Source organism: Spinacia oleracea, unplaced genomic scaffold, assembly GCF_020520425.1.
Source record: "Spinacia oleracea cultivar Varoflay unplaced genomic scaffold, BTI_SOV_V1 SOVchr0_029, whole genome shotgun sequence".
Lineage (NCBI taxonomy): Eukaryota > Viridiplantae > Streptophyta > Magnoliopsida > Caryophyllales > Amaranthaceae > Spinacia > Spinacia oleracea.
In genome coordinates this window covers 21,212-41,386 of record NW_026614357.1, presented here as the reverse complement: position 1 = coordinate 41,386, position 20,175 = coordinate 21,212, and the positions used below count along the sequence as shown (strand labels likewise).

The following is a 20,175-nucleotide window of genomic DNA, read 5'->3' as shown; positions in this document are numbered from 1 at the left end:
TGAAACGCTTAGAAAGACTTCAAAGGGAAGGAATTCTAGAACCATTTAACTTAGAGGATTATGGTAAATGCGAATCATGTTTACTTGGCAAAATGACAAAGCAACCTTTCTCTAAAGTTGGAGAAAGAGCAAATGAACTATTGGGTTTAATCCATACAGATGTATGTGGACCAATGAGTACAAATGCTAGAGGTGGTTTCAGCTACTTTATCACTTTCACTGATGACTTCAGTAGGTATGGTTATGTCTACCTAATGAAGCATAAGTCTGAATCCTTTGACAAATTCAAGGAATTTCAGAGTGAAGTAGAGAATCAATTAGGCAAGAAGATTAAGGCACTGCGGTCTGATAGAGGCGGTGAATATCTGAGCTATGAATTTGATGACCATCTGAAAGAATGTGGAATTCTATCAGAATTGACTCCTCCTGGAACACCACAATGGAACGGTGTGTCAGAACGGAGGAACAGAACCTTGCTAGACATGGTCAGGTCAATGATGGGTCAGGCCGAACTTCCATTAGAATTTTGGGGACATGCACTAAATACAGCTGCACTCACTATAAATAGAGCTCCGTCTAAAGCTGTCGAAAAGACTCCATACGAATTATGGTTTGGAAAGCCTCCAAATGTGTCTTTTCTTAAGATTTGGGGATGTGAAGTATACGTCAAACGATTAATTTCAGACAAACTTCATCCAAAATCTGACAAATGTATCCTTGTGGGCTATCCAAAGGAAACAAAGGGGTATTACTTCTACAATACATCTGAGAACAAAGTGTTTGTTGCTCGAGATGGTGTCTTTTTGGAGAAGGATCACATTTCCAAAATGACAAGTGGGAGAAAAGTAGACCTCGAAGAAATTAGAGTCGAACAACAAACTCTAGAGAATGCTCAAGATGACATTCAGGATGAAACTCAGAGATCTTTAGAAGAATCTAGTGAGAATCATGGTCAATCTAGAAATATTACCCCGCGTAGATCGCAAAGATATAGATCTCAACCGGAAAGGTACTTAGGTATTTTGACGAACGAGAGCTATGACGTTCTATTACTTGAAAGTGATGAACCTGCGACTTACAAGCAAGCTATGACGAGCCCTAGCTCCAAGCAGTGGCAAGAAGCCATGCAATCTGAATTAGACTCCATGTCTGAAAACCAAGTATGGGATTTGGTCGATTTGCCAGATGGCTATCAAGCCATTGGAAGCAAATGGGTTTTCAAACTGAAAAAGGACAAGGATGGGAAACTTGAAGTTTTCAAAGCTAGATTGGTTGCAAAAGGTTACAGGCAAGTCCACGGTGTGGATTACGATGAAACCTTTTCACCAGTTGCAATGCTAAAGTCTATTCGAATAATGTTAGCAATCGCTGCATATTACGATTACGAAATATGGCAGATGGATGTCAAAACTGCTTTCTTAAACGGCGTTTTAATAGAAACTGTGTTTATGACACAACCTGAAGGTTTTGAGGATCCAAAGAATGCTAAAAAGGTATGCAAGCTAAAGAAGTCAATCTACGGATTGAAGCAGGCATCCAGGAGCTGGAATATACGTTTTGATGAAGCAGTCAGCGACTTTGGTTTCATCAAGAACGCGGACGAATCTTGTGTATACAAGAAGGTCAGTGGGAGCAAAATTGCTTTCCTAGTATTATATGTCGACGACATATTGCTTATCGGAAATGACATTCCTATGTTGAACTCTGTCAAGATTTGGCTTGGGAAATGTTTTTCGATGAAGGATCTAGGAGAAGCACAGTACATATTGGGCATCAAGATTTACAGAGATAGATCTAAAAGGATGATTGGACTTAGTCAAAGCACTTATATCAATAAGGTGCTTGATAGGTTCAAGATGGCGGACTCCAAGCGAGGCTACCTACCCATGTCTCATGGAATGACTCTAAGCAAGACTCAGTGCCCAAAAACACTTGATGAGCGTAGACGAATGAATGGGATTCCATATGCATCATTGATTGGTTCAATAATGTATGCTATGATATGTACACGCCCGGATGTTGCGTACGCACTCAGTGCTACGAGCAGATACCAGTCAGACCCAGGAGAGGCGCATTGGACTGCTGCCAAGAATATTCTGAAGTACCTGAAAAGGCACAAAGATGACTTCCTGGTCTATGGTGGAGATGATGAATTAATTGTTAAAGGCTATACGGACGCAAGTTTCCAAACCGACAAAGATGATTTCAGATCACAGTCTGGGTTTGTCTTCTGCCTCAACGGAGGAGCAGTAAGCTGGAAAAGTGCTAAGCAAAGCACCATTGCGGATTCTACAACTGAAGCGGAGTACATTGCTGCACATGAAGCAGCAAAGGAAGCTATATGGCTAAGGAAGTTCATAGGAGAACTTGGTGTAGTCCCCTCCATTAAAGGACCAATAGCCCTGTATTGTGATAATAACGGAGCTATTGCACAAGCAAAAGAGCCTAGACACCACCAGAGAGTCAAGCATGTACTTCGTAGATTTCACCTTCTACGAGAGTTCGTTGAAAGAAAAGAAGTCGAGATAAGCAAAATTGGAACTGATGACAACATATCAGATCCATTAACTAAACCTCTGCCGCAAGCGAAGCACAACTCGCACACTGCAGCTATGGGAATCAAGCATATTGGAGAATGGCTTTGATGTCTCTGTTTAATGTTTTAAAGTTTTAGAGTTTAAATCTTTGTAAAACATTATTGGTTAATCATTCACAATAAATGAAAGGAATTCATTTTTCCATTTAATTTGTGGTTTATTAAATGATGAGTCCCTTCAACTTGACGATATATTCAAGATAGACTGTCAGGACCAGTCCTGTGACTAAGAAATGTCTATCAAGTGAACTTGAATGTCAAAGGTTGAAAATGGTCCCTAATCGGAGTTTTCTATAAAATTGGACGCATAGAAAACGTTAGACGATTAGAATGCAAGATGACTAGTAGTTCTGTTTCTTGAACTATGTGGACATGGCAATGTCATAATCATTTGCATAGATACTTACTTTGGAAAGACTAGTATCGGACAAGACCTATGAAACTTTACTGTAAGAGATGAAAGTCTGTCATAAGTAAATTTCATTAAATTATTAGACACTAAATCCTCAATACCTGAGTGATTTGAGATTACTTGTTTGAGAACTGGTTGCTTTGACGTTGACCAACCGTCGCACCGTAAAAGGAGGCTATAAAGGCAACGCTCAGGTAATCACCTATCAAACGAAGTCTAATCTCAAGATCGCAAGATTGGGATTGTCCTCCCATAAATCGGGATGAGATGCTTAAAAGTTGTACAAGGCCACTCGGAGAGCTAGAAACTGTGAAATGCATGGCCGTGCTCGGATGAATCATAGGCTATGATTATCTGTTTATTTGATCAGTTGAACTCTGAAACCGAGGAACACCTCTGGACATAATAAGGATGACAACTCTTACCTTATGTTCAAGAGCAAGCATCGAGCGACAAAGGAATTAGGAAATGCACACTTGTCCCTAAGGACAAGTGGGAGACTGAAGGAAATAATGCCCTTGGTCCAAGTATGCATTCTATGTTAAGTCTAATAAATGCGGTTCAGTATTAATTAACAAGTTAATAATTCAGTGAGATCAAGTGAGCTGAATGCCTAGCTAGAGGCCGCTTCAGTTCAAGTGGAATTAATGATATTAATCCACAGCTTACTCTTGACTGAACCCGTAGGGTCACACAAATAGTACGTAAACGGATCAAGTATTTAATGGCATTAAATACTCCATCTATGAATATTCGGAACCGACGGATCTTGGTTTCAGTGGGAGCTAAGATCGTCACAGGCAAGAAATGAATACTCCGGAAACGATGATATTGCCGGAAACGGAAATATGGATCGTATCGGAAATATGAATATTATCCAAGTCGTAGATGTTGCCGGAAACGGAAACATGGTACGTATCGGAAAATATTATTGGAAATGGAAATATTACCAGAATCGGAAATATTGCCGGAAACGGAAATATTGTCAGAATCGGAAATATTACCGGAATCGGAAAATAATTCCGGAAACGGAAATATTAAATATTTGTTCGAAACGGAAATTAATTCCGGAATCGGAAATATTAAATATTGTTCGTATCGGAAATAAATTCCGGAACTGGAAATTTAATCGGAAGCGTATCGTACGAATTAGCATCGGACGAGGCCTGTCGGACGAAGGCCCAGCACGAAGCCGGGCCATCGCCCAGCAAGCACGCGCGCGCCACAAGCCCAGCCAAGGCAGCGCCCAGGCCTACCACAAGGCAGGCCCAGCGCGCGCCAAGGCCACCGTTGCGTGGGCCTCGCTGCGTGGGCTGCTGCTCGCACGCGCATGGGCAGCCCTTGTGGCTGCCGTGTGTGTGTGAGTTTGTGCTCATGCGTGATTCCTAAATCTACAAGAGTCAGTGTATGATTAAATTTCTATTCCTAAATTGGATAAATTAATTAAATAGAATTCATGTAGGATTCTAATTTCAATTAATTCGTATCCTACTAGGATTACGATTCCTTTTCCATAACTCTATAAATAAAGGCCTAGGGGTCATAATTTATACACAAGTTTCAAAGTATTCAAAAAGTGAGTTTTTTGAGAGAAAATTAAAACACACATCTTGCTCATAAAGTGCCGAAATTTTCTAGTACCTTAAGGGCGATTCTAGTTGGTCAATCTTAAGGCGGATCCGGACGTGCTGTGGACTATCTACGGAGGGACGACACTTGGAGTCCTAAAGACTTGTTCTTGTTCGGTTCGGGCGCAGCTAGGGAGGGCACGCAACAAAGAGTATGCATCTAAATTATGCTATATGATTATGTGTAAATAATATGTTGTCCTGGGTTAATGGTTGTTTCCGCATGATCTATGTAATGTCATATGTATCATAACCTAACAGTCGTGCCCTTGCTTACCTTTCTTGGGTCATGCCTTGCCTTGCTTGGGCCATGTCGTGCCCTTGCTTACCTTTCTTGGGTCATGCCTTGCCTTGCTTGGGCCATGTCGTGCCCTTGCTTACCTTTCTTGGGTCATGCCTTGCCTTGCTTGGGCCATGTCGTGCCCTTGCTTGCCTTTCTTGGGTCATGCCTTGCCTTGCTTGGGCCATGTCGTGCCCTTGGTTACCTTTCTTGGGTCATGCTTACCTTGCTTGGGCCATGTCGTGCCCTTGCTTACCTTTCTTGGGTCATGCCTTGCCTTGCTTGGGCCATGTCGTTCCCTTGCTTACCTTTCTTGGGTCATGCCTTGCCTTGCTTGGGCGATGTCGTGCCCTTGCTTACCTTTCTTGGGTCATGCTTACCTTGCTTGGGCCATGTCGTGCCCTTGCTTACCTTTCTTGGGTCATGCCTTGCCTTGCTTGGGCCATGTCGTGCCCTTGCTTACCTTTCTTGGGCCTTGCTTACCTTGTTTGGGCCATGTCGTGCCCTTGCTTACCTTTCTTGGGTCATGCTTACCTTGCTTGGGCCATGTCGTGCCCTTGCTTACCTTTCTTGGGTCATGCCTTGACTTGCTTGGGCCATGTCGTGCCCTTGCTTACCTTTCTTGGGTCTTGCTTACCTTGTTTGGGCTATGTCGTGCCCTTGCTTACCTTTCTTGGGTCATGCTTACCTTGTTTGGGCCATGTCGTGCCCTTGCTTACCTTTCTTGGGTCATGCCTTGCCTTGCTTGGGCCATGTCCTGCCCTTGCTTACCTTTCTTGGGTCTTGCTTACCTTGTTTGGGCCATGTCGTGCCCTTGCTTACCTTTCTTGGGTCATGCTTACCTTGCTTGGGCCATGTCGTACCCTTGCTTACCTTTCTTGGGTCATGCCTTGCCTTGCTTGGGCCATGTCGTGCCCTTGCTTACCTTTCTTGGGTCATGCCTTGCCTTGCTTGGGCCATGTCGTGCCCTTGCTTACCTTTCTTGGGTCATGCTTTGCCTTGCTTGGGCCATCACTAGTAGAAAAAACCCCTGTTGCAACCCCCTTGTTGCAGCGTACAAGTATTAATACGCTTCAACAACCAGTCGGTCAACGCGGGTCAAACCCTTTAAAGGGTTGTTGCAGCGTACAAATTAATTGCCCCCTGCAAAAGAGATTTTTGCAGCGTACATAGTAAAAGCCCCCTGCAATAGACCTTTTATTTTGCAGCGTACATGGTAAAAGCCCCCTGCAATAACATATTTGTAATTTTTTTCGCTGCAACTTTAACTCAGACCAAACATTTCTACCTCAAACCTCATGACAAATTTCGCAGCGAATATCCCACTCTCATTACTCCCTTCTTCTTCTCTCGGCTTACCCTGCGTCTCGCCGGTGGTTCTCACCAGTGGTCGTCGCCGCGTGGTCTCGCCCGTCGCCGGTGGTACTCTAGCAAGAGTCTATTTAATTTCCTCACCTCTCACCGGTGGTTCCCTGCTCGAAAAACCCCCGCAAAAGGTATTTCCTGCTCGAAAAAACAACCGGCGAAGTGATTCCCTGCTCGGAAAACTAAGCTTCTTTGCTCGGCCGGTTCGCGAACCCTGTTCTCCGTCAATCCTCGCTGCGGCAAGTAACTTTCTCCCCTGTCCCTTTTTATTTTCGTTTTCAAAATTAGGGTTTGTTCATTTTTCATTTTTGCAGAGAAAGCCAAAGAAATTGTTGGCTGACAAGATTAGGAGAAAATACATACGTTTATCTCGGGTGGGTTATGATTTCTTTTGTTTTAAATGATGAAATTTTGCAAATTCTTGAATCTTGATCTTCGTATGTAATTTAAACAGAGATATATCAATTAATTTGATTTTCTTGATGAGAAAAATATTGTAATAATCCCTGATTAAGGAAATATAATTCTGTTCATGCTAGAAAAATTCACTCAAAGATAAATGTTGAACATCCGACTACCGTAAAAGTGATGTAAAATCGAATGTTTCTGGTGGTTTCATCTTGGTTAGTACCTCAAATCATGTTTTAGGCTCTTTCATTAGGCAAATGTGAAAAACTACTCCCTCCATTCTTGAATGTCAGTCCTTTTTTGAATCTAAAGCAATCCAATTTAAGTAATTTCATGTTTCATGTTTTAGGCCTTTTCATTAGCCAAATGTGACAAACTATATATTATTCTGATGAAATTAATATGCTTATTTTGAGGTGTTTTCTTACTTGGTTCATTTGGTGGAGTCACAGAGACTTCCTCCACCCTTTTGAAGGGCGCATATACCAGTAAAAAACCGTACTGTTATAGTACTCGAGACAGATACTGGAGAACAATACGAAGCCAATTATCTGCCTCAATATCGTGGACTCAGTGGTGGGTGGAAAAGGTTTGCCATAGTTCTGAAATTGGAAGGAGATACTGTTGTTTTTCAACTAGTTGAACCTGCCAAATTTAAGGTAGTTTTTGATAAAACTTTGTTATCTTTAGTTTGCATTTATTTTCTTCTTGGTCCTGCACATTGAAGTGTTCTTTAATACTAGTATATGTTATTGTTCATGGACTGACTGATATAAGGATAAGGGTAAATGTTAGGATTCTGCTTTACTTCGGGGGAATTCAATTGATCAAGTTTATATTTTGAAATCAGCCATACTTTGATACGTTAAAACAAAAATTGATATGTTTCAGCTAGGCCAGGCTTACTATTATCTGTCATTTTTTATTCCTTGCAGAATTCTTTATGGTCATCTAATAGTTCTATTCCACTTTCAAGTAATTATATGAATACAAATGATTTCGTGCAGTGGGTTATAGATGTGGATGTTAGCATATTGTTGTTAAGGGGTAGACCGAAGCTTGAAAATAGTGGCCAAGCAATCCAACGCAACTTTTATTCTTAACTTTGAGTGAATATGCATTCCTAACTTAAGCGTAACTGACAACATCGAGGGTTGTTGATTGAGCGAAAAGTCTTTTCAATTCCTAATTTTTATCCGTCCCAAACACATGTCTTAGCATAAACATCTGAACCACCTTTCAGCTAGCTGCACTTTGATTTAGCGTTTGAGGTATTGTCGTATTTATGCCTTTCCAAAGTTTCAGCTTTCATAATACTAGTCCCATAGTCTGGCTAGTATTATTATTTTCAGTTTTTCAAGGTCTTGTAGTGATCACTGATTCACTGCAAACTGGATATTGATTATTTATATACTGTATTAGATGAACTGCAGTTTCATGTTCGAGAGGGGTTCAAATCACTCTCTGATCAGTGGTTCCACACTTCCAACTCTCCTATGTAGTACTTATGCAATATATGCCGAGAAGCTACCTCTAGGATAGGTCTTTCTAGTAGTATGTTACAATGGTGTATTGGTGACCGGAATTATAAAATTATAATTGCTTCCACTAGAGCATTGATAGTCCTAGGAAACTACGTTGAGCAGCTTGGTATTGTGCGTACCGTAGAGACCCAGATGAATACAACGTTTCCTGGTATCTAGCAATCACTTTCTTTTTGGTTTAGATACTTGTGCTGCTGTCTCCTATATTCTCTGATAAATTGACGGGTTTTTTCCTTTGAGAGACTTGAGTTTTAGACCCTCATCCCCTGTAACTAAAAGCTGAAATGAGTCCAGTTTTGAGATTGAAAAATGCGCTTGACTATGTAAGAGATGCAGATGATGGAGCAAGTCTTTTTTGGAAAAAGTATAATTGGTGTTCAGTGTAAGTTAGAGAAGAACCAGAGTGATGGCCAGGGACTCAGTTACAAGCCAAGCCCAGAATTTGTCTTGCGGACTCTTGCCTTTATGGGTTTTGTTTGAGATGAGAGGAGGGTGGACATACTAATTTCAATCTATTTACGCACATCTAAGGCTCATGCCACAAACTTTTATGTTAAAAGGAATTTCATGGATAAAACCGTTCCACTGTTTTTTTTCCTGTTAAAGTTAAAAAAAATCAGACAACTGTTGATTTGATATTCCTCTGTACTCTAGTTCTGTTGTGATAAATTCACTTCTCCAACTCTTTGTTTGTGTAAATGTAGTCTGACATATCTTCCCGTGCCTCTACTTACTATGTGATCTATTCTATCTTCTTGTATCTGTCCACAGTCTACCTCTTCTAGAATCAAATCACTAAACTAGTTGAAGCTGAGGATAAAAGCTGCTAATGAAGCTGAGGCGGCTTGCCAACGGCGTCTCTCTGTTGCTGAGGCTGAAATAGCTGATTTAAGATCCAAATTGGATACTACTGAAAGGTTTGGACTTGGTTGAGTTTACTTCAGGCCTTGGTTATTTTGTGCTTTTGGATTCACTTTTAAATACTAGGAGCTAGGCAATTGTTTTATAGAGGTATGGTAGGCAAGCACTTTTCGTAAAGGTATTCCATTGTATGTTTATTTTGTTTGAAGAAAGGGTTTTGTATCAGTAAACTAAACTTGTATGCTCTTGCTGGGCAGGGAAAACTGACCCAGAAAACTACACCCCAGTCATAATGCCATCAGGGTCTCACCCCCCCCCCCCCTCCCCGCCCACCCCACCCCCCCCACTCCCACACACACACACACACATGTAGATTTGGTCCAACTCATCATCCAATTCTTACTCGAACCACTTCTATTTGCTTTATTTGAGTCACTTCTTCCACAAAGCTTTTGATTTCCCAACATTGCATCATTAGTTGACAAGTGATCGTTGCGAGGATTAGAAGCTTCGATAGACATTGTGTACTTTATAGTAGTTTTTAACAATGTTAACTAGCTTGGGTATAGGTGATAGGTATCTGTATATGTTTTATGTGGCTCATTAGTTTGGATTTATCACTAGTTAGGGTGGAGTTGTGGGAACATGACAATTCAAGAATTAAGTATTTATAAAGAGTTATAACAACCTGTAAGTCTGTAACTTATTTTGTTCAGAAAATAGGACCCAAATTTCAATCTTATAAACAGGTTTGCTGTCAAATGTTTTGTGAAGCTGTTGAGATCCACATATATGAATATCCCTTATACCTAAGAAGTGACAGGGAGAGAGGGATCACCCTCTTAATGGTTGTTTGAATAACATATTCGCTCCATGTATGTAGATCACCAAATGTATTAACTTCTATGCAGCATGGAAGGCAAGCATTCGTTTCTGTGCCTAGCACTTTTCCTGTGCCTGGAGAAGAACTGATGTTTTGATGATTGTAAGAGGGGCAAGGAGAAGCTTGTTTGTGATGCTGCTCAAGTACTGCTTTATTTCGGAGTTGAACAAATCATCTATGTTTCTGAAATGACGCACTGCTAAATAAAGGTTTTTCTTCTTAACTATACCACTTCAAAGCACTATTTGTAATGCTTTCGTGTCCTGTTTCTCTTATTGAGTTGTTCAAATGAAGGCGAGATTTCTTTTCAGAGTTTCTGATTCAAGAACATTCTAGCTCTTATTCTCAAACACCTAATACAACTTAAGATTTAGAAATGTTTCACGATAATACATTTGAGCTTAATAGAAGTACGTATCAACATAATTAAGAGACTATATTCTGAAATAGATAGTTGCTCTTATGTCTCTTGTGTCCGTACTGCTCATAAGCACTATTTATAGACGAACAAAAAAGTGAAAAACAATATGAAGCTATTAAAGTGAAGTACATAACTCAAACATATGAGATAACTAGATCATAGGACATGCACCGATATCATAGATGGAGTTGTTCTGGTTCATGTTTAGAGGTGGACAGTTGGTCATCTTTCATAATATTAGCCAATTCATAAGTTATAACCTGATTTGGCCCGTGAAATTTGAATAAACTTGCTGCAAATATGTACTTTGTCCGGCTAATATTTGTCCCCAAATTCTGAATGTTTTCATGTTTACATGTTATATCCTTCGGTTTAAATGAACCACATTATTAAAATTTGGAGATTTTGGACTTGAGGATGCTGCAAGTTAGAGACTAATGCAATAATATTTGCTGAAATCAAGTCCTAGAACATGGTTAATATACGGTAACAAGTGGAGTGTTTCCTACTTTCCTTGTTGGTCCTTAATAGATACAAAGTACGGAGTAATAAACACTACTTGCTATTATGATCAATCCTCAAAGGGTTTACTTTACAATAAACCTTAATTTATATGGACCGATACAACATGGAGTCAGGCCAATATCTCCAAACCATCATCAAACTATGAAAAATAAACTGAAACTTCATGAAAAACAATAATAAAGCACAAAACTTCATCATCTTAGTCTTTAGTTACTCATTTATAAACAACTCATATTTTGGCTAAAATGATATTTTCGTCCCCAACTTGAACTAAAGAATCTAATGACTCATTTCAAACTTATTACATGATAAATGTGCTTAGTTTTAAGTTTCCAAGACTCTTTGCAATGTATTTATGCACATTTAAGGCTCATTGGGTCGTTATAGGCTATATTTAGGCTCAAATGACATTTTTGCTCCGAACATTGAACTAAAGAATCTAATGACTCATTTTAAACCTTTTACATGATTAATATGCATAGTTTTAACTTTCTAAGACTCATTTCAATCTATTTATTCACATTTAAGGCTTATTGGGTCGTTATAGGTCATATTAAGGCTAAAATGAAGCATTTTCGCTCCCAATTTTGAACTAAAGAACCTAATGTAACACCCCCGATTTACTAACTAGAAATAAATAAGAAATAATATAGACTTTATAAAAATATTGCGGAAGCTTATAACTAGATCGGAGGTATCACCGCCACACTTGATCACATTGTCAAGTGCTAAGGCTGACAATACTCAAACTATTACAACTCTGTTACTAGGTGGTCTATTTAAACTAAAAGTGTAAAACTGTCATAAAAGACTAAACAATAACACTTGAGCTCCTTCATCTTGAACTGCGATCTTTCACGATCAGTCTGCTCCAATTAATCCTGACTGCTCACCATAGAGGACAAATTCCAAAAGGATCGTCGCAGGGCCACCATAAGAAAAAGACATGGCCGCAAACACACATAACAAATAAGCACACACGTCAGCAAAAAGCTGAGTAATCACCTGTAATATACAAAAATATACTAATGTAGAATATATAATAAAGCTCATATAAATAATGTAGTATGAAATTACATTCAAATACGATCCCAAAGATAAAACTAACTCCATACTCTATGAAAACTATAAATATTCTCCTATGAACCTCAAATATGTCAATATGATCTTTTCCTCTACTAAACGTACTCAAACCAATAGGTGCCATATTTGCTCTTTGTTTTATACCTAGCCTTGGACATGGGTAATTTGAATAATAAACCAACAAGTATAAAAACTTGAAACTCTCAATAGCTACTAGAAAGACTCTCTGAGTCAAGGCCACTTTTGGACCAAATCCCACTTTGGGGATAATAAGAAAATAATAAAGATTGTATCTTGCTCCTCTACTAATGGTTATCATCTCCTTACCAATATGCCAAGAACTAAGGTCTATCACATTGAGCCTCAAACCAATAATACAACAATTATATTCTCAACCTTTCTCATAACCTGATCAATATCACCGATATCCATTATGGATTAATAAGCTATGCATCTCGATTTTGGCACAATATCACAAGATAATATTATGACATAATTTGTTCCATAATATACTTTAGCTCTTTGAGGACAATAAAACTAATTCTCGAATATAAACTAATTCTCGATCAATCTCACAATTAAACCTATATCCTTTACATGATAATCTCTGAAACAATATCATTAATAAATACATTCTACTCGTAACTCCTATGCTCAAGGCTAATTCTATAATTAGCCATAACTAGCACAATAAGAAACACTTAAACTATACGATACATTAAAAATATAAAGCATACTGATTTATATAAAGTACTAGTATTATCATAAGAATCAAGTACACAAACGCCAGTTAAGAGATTATAAATCTAACGGTATCTTATAATAGAAATACATATAATTAACAATAACATACAACTCTAAGAGACTTAGTGTGTGTGATTACAACTAATAATATACACGAACTATTAGAAGGGACTAAGCGTGATTACCTTCCGAGAACAAAATATCCATCACAAAAACGGATCTGCGTCGAACCGAAAGAATTGTCCTATGAATGAGTCTGAACATAAATTACTTGATATCAAAATAGAACAAGGTGTGGTGGAAATAAGTGGTAGACTTTTGGGTGATTGTAATCTCACGCATGAGATTGAATTTGATGACGGCGACGCAGGAAAAAGATGGAACTAGCATATTTCTTTTTAAAGATCACTTTGCTGCATTCAAAATCACGAGAGGGCACGGGTCTAATATAATTAGGGTAAGGGATATTGCAAACGGCAGAACGATGAGAGTTTTTATAGAAACTAATATTAGGTTTAACGGAAGTACAAATATATAGTACTCATAATAAGAGTCCTACTAAATTTAAAATAGCGTTTTGAATTTTCTGAAAATATTAAAAGAGACTAACTAAAAACGGATATAATTATAGTTTGACTATAAAATATATTTCACAAAATTATAAAATATTGGGGTATTACAATCTATCCCCCTTAAAAGAAGTTTCGTCCCGAAACTTAAAATTAGAAAGATATAGATTATTAAATATACCCTCTTTAAAAGAAGTTTTGTTTTTTTCCCGGAACTTAAGTTAGAAAAACTTTGTGACTTTAATTTCAAACGCTAATTAAAGATTTTTTTTTTTTTAAAACGAAAATATATACCAAACTTTACTACATAAAATATTCGGGATATTACATTCTATCCCCCTTAAAAGGAGTTCGTCCCCGAACTCTAAACTAGTCACATAATCACATCACAAGTAGCACATAACTAACACATAGAAAGAGAGAATCTCTTAAAACGGCTTGTCCTACATCTTTTAAGCTTAACTCTTGATTAGTCATTTTAATCCTAAAACTCAAACCAGACACTGGGATATGAAGATCCCTGTGTAAATCCAAGACCGAATAGGCTCTGATACCATTTTGCATAAGAACACACCCTAAACCTTTCTTTGAAGCGTCACTATAAACATCAAATCCTTCATCTCCAGATGGCAATGTCAGCACCGGGGCTGTGGTTAACCTTGTTTTCAACTCCTGAAAGGATTCCTCACACCTATCATCCCATTGAAACTTCACAGTTTTCTTCATAAGGTTGGTAAGGGGTCTCGCAATCCTCGAAAAGTCTTTCACAAACCTACGGTAATAACCAGCTAAACCCAAAAAGCTACGAATCTCAGTCACATTGGTAGGTTTAGGCCAACTCATTACAGCTTGAACCTTTGAGGGGTCTACAGAAACTCCTTCTTTTGATATGATATGACCTAAGAAAGCTACTTCCTTCTTCCAGAATTCACACTTAGATAGTTTCCCGTACAATCTTTTCTCTCTCAAAGTCTCCAAAATCACACGCAGGTGTTGTTCATGATCCTCAGGGGTCTTAGAGTATATCAAAATATCATCAATGAATACTACCACAAATTGATCAAGGTAGGGTCTAAATACACGATTCATGAGGTCCATAAAAACGGCTGGGGCATTGGTTAACCCAAATGGCATAACTGTGAACTCGTAATGGCCATACCTTGTTCTAAAAGCAGTCTTTGCTACGTCTTTTTCCGCAATTTTTAACTGATGGTATCCAGATCTCAAGTCAATCTTAGAGAAGGTTCCAGCACCCTTCAACTGGTCAAAAAGGTCATCTATACGAGGCAATGGATACTTGTTTTTTATCGTGACTTGATTTAGCTCCCTATAATCTATACATAACCTCAGGCTTCCATCCTTCTTCTTCACGAAGAGCACAGGGGCTCCCCATGGTGACACGCTTGGCCTAATATATCCCTTATTCAATAAATCTTCTATCTGATCCTTCAATTCCTTCATCTCAGCAGGGGCCATACGGTAAGGTGCTTTAGAAATTGGTGCAGTTCCTGGAATCAACTCTATGGTGAACTCAACCTCTCTATCCGGGGGCATATCTGGAATATCTTCAGGAAATACATCAGGAAACTCCTTAACAACAAGAATATCACTTAATTCACTATCTTCTCTCCCCAAATCTTGAATCTGACACAGGTAGGCTTCTTGTCCTTTTCTAAGGTACTTATGCATAGCTAAGGCTGATATGATCTTCACCCCAGGTTTGGTTACAATGCCCTGGTAGGATATTCTATTCCCATTTGGACCTTTCAGAACAACCTTTTGATCATGACACTCTATCCGGGCCCTATATTTTCCCAACCAATCCATTCCCAATATGACATCCAAATCATCAAGATTGAACTCTATAAGGTCTCCTGGTAGTATAGTCCCGCTAATGTTTATTGAAACATCCTTGTAAAGTTTTCTACATGACACTACCTCCCCAGTTGGAATAGAAATTTGAGCAGAAATATGAGAAGAAGGTTCTAGACCTAACTTCTTAACTAGGGAAGATGATATGAATGAATGTGAAGCTCCAGAATCAAAAAGTACATATGCAGGAATAGAGTTTATAAGAAAAGTACCAGTCACCACATTAGCCTCTCCGTTAGCCTGAGTTTGGTTCATCACAAATATCCTCCCCTTGTTACCACCATTCACATTCCCATTGCTGCCATTCGGGGTAGACAAGGTCTTGTTAGGGCCATTTTGAGCAGATTGGCTCCCTGAAGGGTTCCCTTGGTTGTTGTTATTCCTGAAATTGTTCTGCCTCCCTTAAAAGGAGTTCGTCCCGAAACTTAAAATTAGAAAGATATAGATTATTAAATATACCCTCTTTAAAAGAAGTTTTGTTTTTTTCCCGGAACTTAAGTTAGAAAAACTTTGTGACTTTAATTTCAAACGCTAATTAAAGATTTTTTTTTTTTTAAAACGAAAATATATACCAAACTTTACTACATAAAATATTCGGGATATTACATTCTATCCCCCTTAAAAGGAGTTCGTCCCCGAACTCTAAACTAGTCACATAATCACATCACAAGTAGCACATAACTAACACATAGAAAGAGAGAATCTCTTAAAACGGCTTGTCCTACATCTTTTAAGCTTAACTCTTGATTAGTCATTTTAATCCTAAAACTCAAACCAGACACTGGGATATGAAGATCCCTGTGTAAATCCAAGACCGAATAGGCTCTGATACCATTTTGTAACACCCCCGATTTACTAACTAGAAATAAATAAGAAATAATATAGACTTTATAAAAATATTGCGGAAGCTTATAACTAGATCGGAGGTATCACCGCCACACTTGATCACATTGTCAAGTGCTAAGGCTGACAATACTCAAACTATTACAACTCGATTACTAGGTGGTCTATTTAAACTAAAAGTGTAAAACTGTCATAAAAGACTAAACAATAACACTTGAGCTCCTTCATCTTGAACTGCGATCTTTCACGATCAGTCTGCTCCAATTAATCCTGACTGCTCACCATAGAGGACAAATTCCAAAAGGATCGTCGCAGGGCCACCATAAGAAAAAGACATGGCCGCAAACACACATAACAAATAAGCACACACGTCAGCAAAAAGCTGAGTAATCACCTGTAATATACAAAAATATACTAATGTAGAATATATAATAAAGCTCATATAAATAATGTAGTATGAAATTACATTCAAATACGATCCCAAAGATAAAACTAACTCCATACTCTATGAAAACTATAAATATTCTCCTATGAACCTCAAATATGTCAATATGATCTTTTCCTCTACTAAACGTACTCAAACCAATAGGTGCCATATTTGCTCTTTGTTTTATACCTAGCCTTGGACATGGGTAATTTGAATAATAAACCAACAAGTATAAAAACTTGAAACTCTCAATAGCTACTAGAAAGACTCTCTGAGTCAAGGCCACTTTTGGACCAAATCCCACTTTGGGGATAATAAGAAAATAATAAAGATTGTATCTTGCTCCTCTACTAATGGTTATCATCTCCTTACCAACATGCCAAGAACTAAGGTCTATCACATTGAGCCTCAAACCAATAATACAACAATTATATTCTCAACCTTTCTCATAACCTGATCAATATCACCGATATCCATTATGGATTAATAAGCTATGCATCTCGATTTTGGCACAATATCACAAGATAATATTATGACATAATTTGTTCCATAATATACTTTAGCTCTTTGAGGACAATAAAACTAATTCTCGAATATAAACTAATTCTCGATCAATCTCACAATTAAACCTATATCCTTTACATGATAATCTCTGAAACAATATCATTAATAAATACATTCTACTCGTAACTCCTATGCTCAAGGCTAATTCTATAATTAGCCATAACTAGCACAATAAGAAACACTTAAACTATACGATACATTAAAAATATAAAGCATACTGATTTATATAAAGTACTAGTATTATCATAAGAATCAAGTACACAAACGCCAGTTAAGAGATTATAAATCTAACGGTATCTTATAATAGAAATACATATAATTAACAATAACATACAACTCTAAGAGACTTAGTGTGTGTGATTACAACTAATAATATACACGAACTATTAGAAGGGACTAAGCGTGATTACCTTCCGAGAACAAAATATCCATCACAAAAACGGATCTGCGTCGAACCGAAAGAATTGTCCTATGAATGAGTCTGAACATAAATTACTTGATATCAAAATAGAACAAGGTGTGGTGGAAATAAGTGGTAGACTTTTGGGTGATTGTAATCTCACGCATGAGATTGAATTTGATGACGGCGACGCAGGAAAAAGATGGAACTAGCATATTTCTTTTTAAAGATCACTTTGCTGCATTCAAAATCACGAGAGGGCACGGGTCTAATATAATTAGGGTAAGGGATATTGCAAACGGCAGAACGATGAGAGTTTTTATAGAAACTAATATTAGGTTTAACGGAAGTACAAATATATAGTACTCATAATAAGAGTCCTACTAAATTTAAAATAGCGTTTTGAATTTTCTGAAAATATTAAAAGAGACTAACTAAAAACGGATATAATTATAGTTTGACTATAAAATATATTTCACAAAATTATAAAATATTGGGGTATTACACCTAAGGACTCATTTTATACTTATTACATGTTTAATATGAATAGTTTAACTTTCTAACACTCATTCCAATCTACTTATGCAAATTTAAGGCTTGTTTGGTCGTTATAGGTCATATTAGGCTAAAATGAGGCTTTTTTGCTCCCAAATATGAAATAAAGAACCTTAGGACTCATTTTAAACATATTAAATGTTTTATATGATTAGTTTTAACTTTCCAAGACTTAATCCAATCTATTTATGCACATTCGAGACTTCTTTGGCCGTTATAGGTCATATTTAGGCTAAAATGACATTTTCGCTCCCAACTTTGATCTAACGAACTTAAAAACTAATTTCAAACTTATTACATGATTCATATGATTATTTTTAACTTTTCAAGACTCAATCCGATCTATTATATATGCACATTTGAGACTTGTTTGGTCGTTATAGGTCATATTTAGGCTAAAATGAGACATTTTCGCTCCTAACCTTGAACTAAAGAACCTAAAGACTCATTTTAATCTATTTATGCACATTTAAGGCTCATTGGGTCGTTATAGTTCATATTTAGACTAAAATGACATTTAATCTAATGCTCCATCAATTTTTTGTTTTTGTAAGGTCTATACTCCGAGGACTGCGCCTTATGCTAGTGAGGAAATTGATGTGGTTCGTGAGCAATGGGCGAAGTTTTTTACCACCAAGTATTTATTATTGACCTGAGGGCGCTTGATCGTGTTGGTTTAGATGTTATAGAACAATCTTTTATGTTAAAATGTATGCGTACGTTGAAATTGGAACGTAAATATATTTAAATGTATCAGTATGTGCACTTTTGGTTTTGGGATATATACAAAACTCCAGTTGTTGTTTTTATATTTGTTATACAGGTTGCGTTATTCTATTATTGTTTTGACAGGTTTCTATATTTAGTGCAAGGCACTCTAGGTATCCCTAAACAAAATTAGAATTTTCCTGCCAAAAGTGCTTTTTTGCAGCGTACAAATATGTTGTACGCTGCAACAAGGGAAAAAAATTTCGCAAAAATTCAGACTTGTTGCAGCGTACAAATAAATGTACGCTGCAAAAAATTGAGTAATTCAGACTTGTTGCAGCGTACAAATAAATGTACGCTGCAAAAAGTTGAGTCTGTTGCAGCGAGCTTTTATATGTACGCTGCAACAAGTCCAAAATTTTGCCAATTTTTTGGCACTTGTTGCAGCGTACATCTAAAAGCCCGCTGCAACAAATCACTTTTTGCAGCGAACTTGTACGCTGCAACAAGTTCAGACTTGTTGCAGGCCCCCCAGTTGCAGCATACGATGTACGCTGCAACAGGGGTCTAAAAGCCCGCTGCAATAAGGGTTTTTTCTACTAGTGCATGTCGTGCCCTTGCTTACCTTTCTGGGGTCATGCTTACCTTGTTTGGGCCATGTCGTGCCCTTGCTTACCTTTCTTGGTCATGGCTTGCCTTGCTTGGCCATGTCGTGCCCTTGCTTACCTATCTTGGGTCATGCCTTGCCTTGCTTGGGCCATGTCGTGCCCTTGCTTACCTTTCTTGGGTCATGCCTTGCCTTGCTTGGGCCATGTCGTGCCCTTGCTTACCTTTCTTGGGTCATGCTTCCCTTGCTTGGGCCATGTCGTGCCCTTGCTTACCTTTCTTGGGTCATGCCTTGCCTTGCTTGGGCCATGTCGTGCCCTTGCTTACCTTTCTTGGGTCATGCTTCCCTTGCTTGGGCCATGTCGTGCCCTTGCTTACCTTTCTTGGGTCATGCCTTGCCTTGCTTGGGCCATGTCGTGCCCTTGCTTGCCTTTCTTGGGTCATGCCTTGCCTTGTTTGGGCCATGTCGTGCCCTTGCTTACCTTTCTTGGGTCATGCTTACCTTGCTTGGGCCATGTCGTGCCCTTGCTTACCTTTCTTGGGTCATGCCTTGCCTTGCTTGGGCCATGTCGTGCCCTTGCTTGCCTTTCTTGGGTCATGCCTTGCCTTGCTTGGGCCAAGTCGTGCCCTTGCTTGCCTTTCTTGGGTCATGCTTACCTTGCTTGGGCCATGTCGTGCCCTTGCTTACCTTTCTTGGGTCATGCCTTGCCTTGCTTGGGCCATGTCGTGCCCTTGCTTACCTTTCTTGGGTCATGCCTTGCCTTGCTTGGGCCATGTCGTGCCCTTGCTTACCTTTCTTGGGTCATGCCTTGCCTTGCTTGGGCCATGTCGTGCCCTTGCTTACCTTTCTTGGGTCATGCCTTGCCTTGCTTGGGCTATGT

The 20,175-nt window shown here is 38.5% G+C and overlaps 1 long non-coding RNA gene across 3 annotated transcripts; it reads left to right on the top strand.

The window, feature by feature from the left end:
* Positions 1–6,424: 6,424 nt before the first annotated feature.
* LOC110780986 (uncharacterized) lies at positions 6,425–18,738 on the top strand. Of its 3 annotated transcripts, none has more exons than XR_008925298.1 (5): positions 6,425–6,524; positions 6,596–7,348; positions 9,005–9,150; positions 10,006–10,186; positions 18,535–18,738. It is a non-coding gene; the product is annotated as an uncharacterized lncRNA (long non-coding RNA). The 3 variants fall into 3 exon arrangements; XR_008925297.1 differs by having other exon boundaries at positions 6,425–6,655; positions 7,142–7,348; XR_008925296.1 differs by having other exon boundaries at positions 6,425–7,348.
* Positions 18,739–20,175: the final 1,437 nt, after the last annotated feature.